The 11,301-nt window shown below is 39.6% G+C and overlaps 1 pseudogene; it reads right to left on the reverse strand.

Annotated features, from left to right (window-relative positions):
* Positions 1-7,692: 7,692 nt before the first annotated feature.
* LOC120315884 lies at positions 7,693-11,081 on the reverse strand (annotated as a pseudogene).
* Positions 11,082-11,301: the final 220 nt, after the last annotated feature.

Genomic DNA, 11,301 nt, shown 5'->3' on the forward strand with positions numbered 1-11,301 from the left:
TCCCTTTCAAGAGGTGTGACAGCATGTCTTTCATGAGGGGCAGAGGGTATAGGTTGCTTCCACTGATTGTATTTAGGGCCCTATAATCCATGCATAAGTGTAAAGAGCCATCCTTCTTCTCCCTAAAGAGGACCGGGGCAGCCACTTTAGGCTTGGCTGGCTCAATGAACCCTCTCTCTAGTTTTTTTTTAAATGAATCTTTCCATTTCCTCCTTCTCCTTTGGGCTCATGGAGTATAATCTGGGCTTCGGGAGTTTTGCCCCAGGCTTGAATTCAATGGCGCAGTCTGTGGGTTGGTGGGGGGGAGCTCATCCGCCCCCTCCTCACTGAAAACTTCAGCAAGGTCTCTGTATTCCTCTGGTATTTCTGGTAGTCCGTTTTCTTCTCCCATGGATGCTTTTTCTATTCTTGATTCTGGTAGCCCGCCTTGGGATTTTAAGTCCATAGGGTCCCCCTTCAGGAATTTGATTTCTGTCATCCTCCAATTTACCCAGGGGTTCCATTTTTTTAACCATTCCATCCCTAGGATCATTGGGCATTCCATGCCTGGGGTCACCACAAACGTTGTGTCCTCCTCATGTTTGCCCAGGGAGAGGTGTATTGGTAAAGTGGCTAGGGTAGCTGGCACCCTCCCTGCTATGGATCCATCTAACTGGCCAAATGAGATTGGTTGTTCCAGTCTCCTTGACGGAATGCCAAGATTCCCCACTAGTGTCGGGCTAATGAGGCAGCGGGTGCAGCCAGAGTCTAAGGCTTTCACCTTCACGGCTTCGGGCATGGGGAGAATTAGTATAGTCACTGTTTTGAGGATGGGTGCGATGCGTCCACTTACCAGGGGTTCGCCCTCTGAGCTGTCATCTGAGGCGTTCACCGGCCCTGCGGTGTAGGCTGGAGTTCTTTTCCCCTGATGAGCAGAGGTGGGGGGTTTCCACAATTTCCATCATTCTCATGGCAGTTTCTTTTGGCTTAGCTGAAGACTTTCCGGATTTGCTGATTGGGGATCTGTCTGGGTTGTGCTGGGGGGCTTTGGAGCGGCATTCTACAGCTCGATGCCCTTCTCTTCTGCACTTTAAACACCCCATTTGCTTCTTGGCTTCACTGGTTCGTGTGTCAACTCAGGCGGGGAGTGGCTCCATTGTTTTCCTCGGTGGTGTCTCTTCAATATGTCGATCTCTGCTTCCTCTGCCAAGACAGGACTTGGGGTCCAAGCTCTCCCATTCAATGCTTTAAGAGGTTCCCCAGTAGCCCCACCCAATCACCCCTTTCTTCCAGTGACAGTCTCAGGCATTACATTCCCACCCCCTTTTCCTTACTGCCGGCTGGATGGAGACCTCAGAGAGAACTACATGAAAGGTAATAGCCCCATTCTTATGGTTAGTCCTTTTGGCGATATCCACATTCAGTCTCTTTGAAGTGTACTGAAGGAAGTGAGGGCCATAAAGCCCCTTTGTTCACCCCCTTCCCTTCACCATATGACAGAATCCAGGGAAGGCAGAAATGGGGTTTTCTATAGTTGATAAGTAGAGATGAAATATAATTGGATTCTGACAATGATATTTCATTTTTTCCTCTTTAATAAATTTACAGACATTTCGAAAATTCTGTTTGCACTTTGTCATTATGGGGTATGGAGTGTAGATTAATGAGAAAAAAAAATGAATTTCAACAACTGTAGAATTAGACTGCAGCATAACAAAATTGACAAAATTGAAGGTGATCTGAATACTTTCTGAATGCACTGTATATACAGACTAGTTTAGATTAAAAACTATAACACACATATATAATATATACGTATCTACACACTCACATACATACAGTACGTATATAAATTTTAAAAGGATTAAAACTAAATGATAAAAATAAAAAATAGCTTTCAATCTTCTTTTTAGCAATAAACTGTGGATATAAGTATAACATATTAGTTACAATTATAACTTTACTTCTTAATATGGTTACATGATTCTTCTTTTTCTAATTTGTGCTGTATAATCATCAAACCCATAAATCACAACTTCATTTTTTCTGTAGGGGATTTCCAATCAGAAATAAACATAGTTAATCTTTTCTCTGATCAGGGAAGTTAATTTAGCTATTTCAGCAAGTTCCGTCATCTTCAACAAACTTTTTTTTTTTAATAAAAACTTGCAATGGCAATAGAAAACTAAGTACATTTTCCAGTATGTAGCAATTTCTCCTGGTATTTAAGTAGAAATATAGTATTAACATTGTGGAGAATTTAGTCAGAGAACAGACGGAATCCCTCTTAAGTTCTCTTCAAATTTAGAGTTTGGAAAAAAATTGCAAACTGATGTCTCACCATGGTAACACACAGCAGCAAGCTAGAGGAAGCAAGATAAAGTTGGAGGAAGAAAGATAAGTTGAATAAAGAGTTTCCTAAACATAAAAATATTTAAGGACTGGAACAAATTACATAGGAAGTTGTAAAGTCCTCATCACTAGAAGTGAACTTCTTTAAAAATAGACTATTAGGTAAACATATTCCAGACTTTTTTTTATTGAAATGTTTTATAAAAATTACAGTATACACCCAAAACACACCCACCCTAAATCCCCCCTCTCCCTCCCCACTTCCCAGAGCTGAGTACAGGGTTACAAATATAACAATCAAACTCTAACTAACATTAACCAACTATATAAATAACCAAGTCCATAATGCGCTTTAACTTCCCTTTAACATAGGTATAAACAAATTAAAAATAAACATAAACATAATAATATAAACAAGTCAATATTATTAAACAATACAATATCCAAATTATTAACAATACTAATACTAAAAATAATAATAAAACTAATAAAAAATCTACTATAATAAACTATTAATAATAATAATACTCTAAAATTTACTCATAAACTAGATGAAACTTTTTAGTCCCATATTTATTCTGAATATAATCTATCCATCTTCTCCAGACCGAAATATATCTTTCTTGTGAATGATCCTTCAAGTAAGCAGAAATTTTCGCCATTTCTGCTAAATTTGACACTTTAAGCGTTCATTCTTCTATAGTAGGCAAACAGTCCTTCTTCCAATATTGCCCTACCAATAACCTTGCAGCTGTTATCAAATTCAACATCAAGTTAATTTCTTTAACATCACAATCTACAATAACATCCAATAAAAATAATTGTGGAGTAAACTTTATCTTTCTCCTAAAAATCTTTTGAATGTTCCACCAAATCTTAATCCAAAAAGCTTTTATATTTCTACAAGTCCACCAGATATGAAAATAAGTAGCATCCAAGCTACCACATCTCCAACATTTGGGCTGTAAATTAGGATACATACAAGACAACTTTTTAGGATCCAAATGCCATCTATAAAACATTTTGTAAAAATTTTCTCTTAAATTTTGGGCCTGGGTAAATTTTACATTTCTAACCCAAATTACCTCCTATATATCCAATGGAATTGGTTCTTGAATATTTTGGGCCCATTTTACCATACAATCTTTAACTAAATCCATTTCCGAATCCAATTCTATTAAAGCATTATGAATTCTCTTTATATGCACTCAATTTTGATCTTTAATCTGTATTACCAAATTCTCATCCATTAAGGTGATACCAACCTTTTGATCTAACTTCCACCTAGCCAACAATTGATTATACTGAAACCAAGACTGTACAATATTTTCTTGCTTTAACTCAACTAATGATTTTAATTGCCAATCATTCCCTACCAGTCTAAGTAGTTCCTTATAAGAAATCCTATCCAAATTCACACCCATAGATACCCCCTCTATCACGTGTCCAGGAATCCCCCAGATTGGTATTTTATAATTTAACTTATAATAATACTTCTTCCAGACACGCAATAAAGCATTTCTTAAAATATGAGATTTAAAAGCTTGGGCAACTTTTTTGTTATAAATTAAGTATGGATGCCACTCATATAATAAATCCCATCCCTCAAGATGAAGTATACTTTTATTTATTAAATTAAGCCAATCACTAACCAATGTTAAAACTACCGCATCATAGTATAATTTCAAATTAGGCGCCTTAACTCCTCCTCTTTCCCGTGCGTCTTGTAAGATCTTAAATTTAATTCTTGGTTTTTTCCCCGCCCAAATGAATTTATTAATGCCCTTCTGACATTCATCCAAATTGGCATCTTTTTTCAAAATAGGTATCATTTGAAACAAGAAAAGAAACTTTGGTAGAACATTCATTTTAACAGCTGCAATTTTCCCCAACAAAGATAATTGTAATTTTTTCCAATTGTTTAAGTCCTTTTGTACTTTTAACCATAATATCTCATAATTATTTTTATACAATTTTACATTAGAGGCTGTAATATATACTCCCAGATATTTAACCTTTTTCTCTATTTCAAAACCTGTCAATTTAACTAACATTTCCTTTTCCTTCATAATCATATTTTTAGATAATATTTTAGTCTTATTATTATTTACCTTAAAACCAGAAACTTTCCCATACTGAGTTATAATTTCCATCAAATTTATAACCGATTGAATCGGTTGAGATAGTATCACAACCAAGTCATCCGCAAAGGCTCTCAACCTATAATCATTCTTTTTTATTTTTATTCCTTTTATTATAGTTGATTCATGAATTTTAATCAGTAAAATCTCCATTGTTAAAACAAACAACAATGGTGACAATGGACATCCCTGTCTTGTACCCTTTTCAATTTTAAATGCCTCGGTTAATTCCCCCATTAATTATGATTTGTGCCGATTGTTGTTAGTATATAGCCCTAAGAGAATATAAAAATTTATCCCCAAAATTCATTTTATCAACAACTTTCAATAAAAATTGCCAATTCAACTGATCAAAAGCTTTTTCAGCATCCAAAAATATTAATGCCGCAAGGACTTGATTGTTCTTATCCAAATACTCAATTAAATTAACAATTTGTCTTACATTATATTTCATATATTTTCCAGTTATAAATCCAGACTGATCACTATGAATCATTTGCTTCAAAACTTGCATTAATCTATTTGCCAATATTTTCGAGAAAATCTTATAATCTGTATTCAAAAGCGATATAGGTCTATAATTCTTAGGCTGGGTAAGGTCTTGGTCCTCCTTTGGAATCAACAATATAAAAGCCCTTCTCCAAGACGGAGGCACTTCTCCTCCAATCTGGATACTATTACAAAATTCCTTTAATGGTTCTATCATCTCTTCAGATAATATTTTATAATAAATTGCTGTTAATCCATCTGTACCAGGAGCCTTACCCACTTTTAACTGTTTAATTGCCCAAATAATTTCCTCAGAAGTAATTAAACTGTTGTAGAAGTGAGATACTTGAGTCAGCTCTTTTGTGGAAGGAAAGTTTATTTGTGCAGGTTCAGAGAGCTATTCACAGCTTAAAGGGGTCTGAACGCCTGACAGGGGCATGGACGATCATATTTATAATCCCCAATACGTAGGTATTTCCTGATCAAGATATATTCCATACATGATTACATTCTATAGTTCCTTATTCTAACAAAGGAAGGTTACTAGACATGGTTATAATCTATAGTTCCTCAATTCAACATAGGAATGCTTTTAACAGTTAGCAATATTTCAAGTGATAAGCAGTTTTCAATATATCATGTGATAGGCAGTTTGCAATGTATCATGTGCAGAGCTGGAAACAGGATATCTGGCAATTCTAATTTTAAGTGTCTTCTGATAAACAGGAAAACCTCCCTTTCACCCACAATTTCTGTCAGACAATCAGTATTTTTACAGCCTCCCACTTTACTCCCCCCTGTTGAGACTTATCTCAACCTTGCAGATAAGTTTCAACCTGTAACACTTGGGTCTGATGTATGTATTTTATTATACTCCTGGTTCTGGAACTCCCACATAGCCATAACTTGAGCAGTTGCTTTCCTTTCTGCAAGTAGTGACACTTGTTTTGGCAGTCTTATGTTATGCATCAATGAAAAAGGCACATTGCATAAGACAACAACTACTAATCAGAATAGCAATAAAAATGACTACTGCTCTTATGATATTACCAATAAGACCCATTGGGAGCCAAGACCATAAGTTACTCCACCAACTTCCCAGGGAATCTATTTACAAGTCCAATGCCATTTTATGGAGCACTTTAATCTGCTTGTTTATAACTGGGGATTGATCTGATAGATTAAAACAGCACATCACCTCAAAGACCTCACATCCCATATGTTGGTGGAGCAGTAGATAGTCTATGGCTGCCCTATTTTGTAAAATTGCCTTGCATAGTTCCACCATTTCCTGATTGATAGCAGACAAGGCTATTGAAGTGGCATTTATAGTTTTAGCCAAGTTGCAGGCCATAGAGTTTATATTGACATGAGCTCTTAAAGCCAGTGCAGGAACTCCCACCAATGAGATAGCCAAGGCATTATATTCAGTAGCATTCAGAAGAATACGAGAGGAGTCACAGTCTTCATTCAAAACTTCTGCCCTTTTGTAACGTGTGACATTAAAGGAGGTAAAAAGTGACCTATCTGGTAGGAAGGTAGTCAGTCTACTTAGACAGCAATATGTTGTGCTTAGATTGGCAGGAATGTAATTAAAAGTGTCTTTTCCAAAAGTGAAGAACCACCCCCTGGGCAACCATATGTTGGCATAACCAAAGGACACTGATTGGAAAGATGTGCAATTCAGCTTTTCTTGGATCACCTTCAGGCAATGAGGTAGGGGTGTACTTTGCTCACAACCTGTAATATGTGCACATTGTAAGTCTTCTGGAATGGCTACGTTAGGAGTATGTAAAGCTAGGGCATCGGGTGGCAAAAACTTAGAAATGTGACCCCAGCTATACAGTGTTTCATATCCTATATGCCCTTTAAACACATAGTGACCAAACTCCTTGGCCACTGTGACTGGAACACACACTGGTATTAAACATGTGGACAGTAAATTCTCCATGTCATATGATTCAGAAAGGCAAAAATCTGTTGTGTTGGCTATTTTAGCCAACTGGACCCACAAATTATATTGCATCCTTGACTCCAATGGATGGGGTACATCTTTATTCTGGTTGGACCTTTTACTTCGTTTTCTCTCTGGGCGCTTCCTTTGGGGTTTCCAGATAATGACTCCAAACTCCACTGGAATTACACGTACAATACAAGTCCTCTTCCATCCCGTTTTTAACTGCGAGACTAGGGTAACTTGCTCCCAACCCCAAAATAAAGGAGGCCCACATTGCAACGTTACAGGAGGAGGAGGCTTCTTATATGGGGCCCTAACACATATGCCTTTCCTAAGGATATATCCAGCATATTGACAGGCTTCTAGGTTGACAGGTTGTCTAGTGATGCAAGTTTCTTTAACTATTCTGTCAAACGCTAGTGGAAATTGACAAGGATGAGGCAAGATACCATTCCAGCATTCTGATGAAAAACCAATGGGGGGGGGGTGACCATCACAAGTGCCAGTGCCTATAGCATAAGACTGAACAATACTGGGAGCCTCTTCTGGCTTGCTCCATTGGCCTAGATTAAAAAGACAAACATTATTACATGCAACAATAATACTATATAAAAGCAGAAATAATCCTTTCATCCTTTCTTCTCCCGTGCGTAGAAAGCCAGCTTCCGGAGTGGCTTAGCAAGGATGTTGAATTCCAGCCGAACAGCCATAGATATATGTGCAGGATACACTTGTACTACTATAATATTTGTTATACAAACAATAGAATATTCATTAAACACGTTTAAGAATAAGCTTGGTAGAGACCTTTGGGTCCTTAGTCACTGTCCACAGGGGATCGGCTGCTGCCTTGACTCTGGTCCAGTGGATCCAGGACTTAGATTCGGCAATCTTTATAGCTAAAGGAGAGGCCATTATTACCTCATAAGGCCCTCTCCATCTCCCTTCCAGTTGTTCACGCTTCCAATATTTCACCCACACCTTATCTCCAGGTTTAAAGGGATGACATCTTGTTACTAATCTAAATGGTGTTTGCTCAATAACATAGTTTCTAAGTTTTTCCACCTGCTTATTCAGTTCCTGCACCATTTCCAGAGTCCACACTCCCCCCTGATGGCCTAAATCAGGCCATCTAGCCAAATTTCTTTTTAGCAGCGTAGGAGGACGCCCAAACATCAGCTCATATGGGGACAGTTTGTACTGTCTACAAGGAGCACATCTCACAGCATATAGAGCTAAAGGTAAAGCGTCAGGCCATTTCAGATGACTCTCAGCACAAATTTTAGTAATTTTCTCTTTCAAAGTGCGATTCATCCTTTCTGAGTTTGCACCCAACTGAGGATGGAAAGCACTATGAAACCGCCACTTAGATCCAACTGCAGTAGCCACTGCTTGATTGACTTGATGAACAAATTCAGGACCATTATCAGAAGAGATAAAGGAAGGACAGCCAAAACGAGGTATTAAATCTTTTAACAACAGTCTAGCCACTTCCCTGGCTTGTTTAGTCTTTGTAGGGTAAGCTTCTGGCCAGCCAGTGTATTTATCCACAAATACCAATAGGGCTTTGTACAACCCGCATCTTGGCATGTCTGTAAAATCAACCATGACAGACTCCATAGGAAAGTATGAGACAGGTATTGTCCCAGGTGGTAAAAGGGGCCCTTGTCTAGGATTGACTTTAGCACAGATGCCACATTGTGAAACCACTCGAGCAGCTATCCCAGCCAATCCATTTACATAGTAATCCCTTCCAATGGCTGCTTCCAACCCTGTTTTCCTGATGTGGGTTGCTTCATGAGATGCTTGAAGTAAAGCCCATGCTGAAGATTGTGGGACAAAAATACGTCCATCAGGCAACAGATACCACCCATCTTTAATAATAGCTTTAAGGTCATTCACTGCTTTCACACACTCTTGCTGTGAATATGTTGGCTTAATGACAGGGGGCAGGAGCCTCAAGTCCATTGCAACACATATTGATAAATCCGGTGTGGGCTCTGTTCTTGTTGCCACCTTTTTAGCTTCCAAATCAGCCCTCCGATTCCCTTGAGCCACCGTTGATGCCCTTTACAATGCATAACAGAAACTTTTGCTGGTTTCTGTACTGCATCGAGAAGGCACTTGATTAAGTGTCCATGCAACACATGTTTGCCAGCAGAATCCCTAAATCCTCTCTCCTTATACACAGCACCATGAGCATGTAAAGTCAGAAAAGCATACTTACTATCCGTCCAAACATTCAAAGTTTCCCTTTCTGCCCTTTCCATTGCTCTGATGAGTGCCCATAGTTCTGCTACTTGAGCACTATAGCCAGCCCCAAGCGGACTACTCTCCACCACATTCTCATCATCCACAATAGCGTATCCAGAAACCCTTCTGCCATCGTGCATGTAACTAGAGCCATCTGTATACCAATTCAGGGCAGCATCCGGAAGAGGGATATCAGATAGATCTGAACAGCTTGAGTATACAGTCTCTAACACTTGTAAGCAGTCATGTTCTGATTCAACTTTTGTAGGCAATAGGGTGGCAGGGTTCAGTCGATTGGACACCACTAGTTTTACTTGAGGGTTTTCAATCATCATTGCCTGATACTTAAAAAGCCTTTGACTGCTGATCCACAAATGCCCTTTATTATCCAAGATAGAATGGACTGCATGAGGGGTGTGAACCCTTATGGGACATGAGAAGGTCAATTTATTGCAATCCTGCAAAAGGACTGCTATAGCAGCAAGAACCTTCAAGCAATGTGGCCAACCCTGGGCAACCCCATCTAATTGCTTAGATAAGTAAGCCACCGGGCGTTGCCTCTGCCCCAATTGTTGTGTCAACACCCCCAAGGCAATATTCTTCCTGGTATCAACATACAGATTGAAAGGCTTTTCCAAGTTAGGCAAAGCTAGGGCTGGTGCTGATGTGAGGGCTTGTTTCACTTCCTTAAAAGCTCTCCTTTGTTCTCCCTCCCAGTCCAAGGGTTCATCATCACCCCCTTTTGTAGCTGAATAAAGCGGTGCTGCTAGTAAAGCATAATTTGGTATCCATATCCGGCAAAATCCTGCCAAACCTAAAAAGCCCCTTAACTGTTGCCTATTCAGGGGTTCAGCAATAGCTAACACTGCTTGCTTCCTTTCCCAGCCTAAAGCTCTATGCCCCTCCTCAATGTCATACTCTAAATACCTCACCCTCTGCTTGACCAGTTGTGCCTTCTTCTTGGAAGCCCTACAGCCACACTTCAGCAACAAATGTAAAAGGAATTCCGTGTTTTCCCAGCACGTCTCCTCTGTCCTACCTGTCACTAGCACATCATCTACATATTGCAGAATAGTGTCACCTCTCTGCCGGGGCACAAAATGCTGTAAATCCTCCGCTAGGGCAGTCCCTAGCGGAGGGTGAATTTTTAAAACCCTGTGGTAGTCTAGTCCAGGTATACTGTGCTTTTTGCCCTGTGTTTGGATTTTCCCACTCAAAAGCAAACAAAGGCTGGCTAACCTTATGGATGGGAATCGTGAAAAAGGCATCTTTCAAATCTACAACTGAAAACCACTTCGCAATTGGAGGAATCAAGCTCAACAATGTATAGGGGTTGGGCACAACAGGATGGATTGTAACAGTCATGGAATTAATAATCCTGAGATCTTGAACTGGACGAAAGGAACCATCTGGCTTCCTTATAGGTAAAATAGCTGTGTTCCAAGGTGACTGAATAGGTACCAAAATGCCTGCTTTCAAATATTTTTGGATGCTCCCATATATAGCAGTGATAGCCTCCTTGGAGCAGGATCTCTGCCTAATATGCACAGGCGTTGCTAGAGGTTTCACTTCCACAATCACTGAGGGGGGGGGTGGGCTGTGAAACCAGAGGGGTTATCCTCAGCCCATAGCCCCGGCACTCCAAACTTCCTCCATTTCTCATCCAGAACTTCCTCCTCAACAGACCTATTAATCATCAGTCTCCACATAGCCTCAGGTTGGTGTTTTATCTGAAGCGTTTGTTGTCCATAATCAAAGGAAATAGTTGCCCCTAGCTCGCTAAGTAAGTCTCTACCTAACAGAGGCACTGGACATTCGGGGACATAAAGGAACTCATGTTGGATCTTTGAGCCTTTAAACACACAAGTGACAGGTTGTAGAACCGGTTGTCCTAAAATCTGTCCTGACATTCCTTGAACTTTTATCTTATGGGGTCCTATCTTAGCAACTTGACTATTCACAACTGATCTCCCTACTTCAGTATCCACCAAAAACGTCTGTCGACCCCCTATGTTTAAAGTAACCAATGGCTCGGGGGGGGGGTCTCCTCTAAGCCAGGTCCCAGTCAATCCGACCAACCAGTCCCTGCCAATCCAATTCCTTCAATTTCCCTTTCTCTACTCCAGTCTC

Source organism: Crotalus tigris, unplaced genomic scaffold (genome assembly GCF_016545835.1).
Source record: "Crotalus tigris isolate CLP2741 ecotype Arizona unplaced genomic scaffold, ASM1654583v1 scf7180000019175.1090142, whole genome shotgun sequence".
In the NCBI taxonomy this organism is placed as follows: Eukaryota; Metazoa; Chordata; class Lepidosauria; order Squamata; family Viperidae; genus Crotalus; species Crotalus tigris.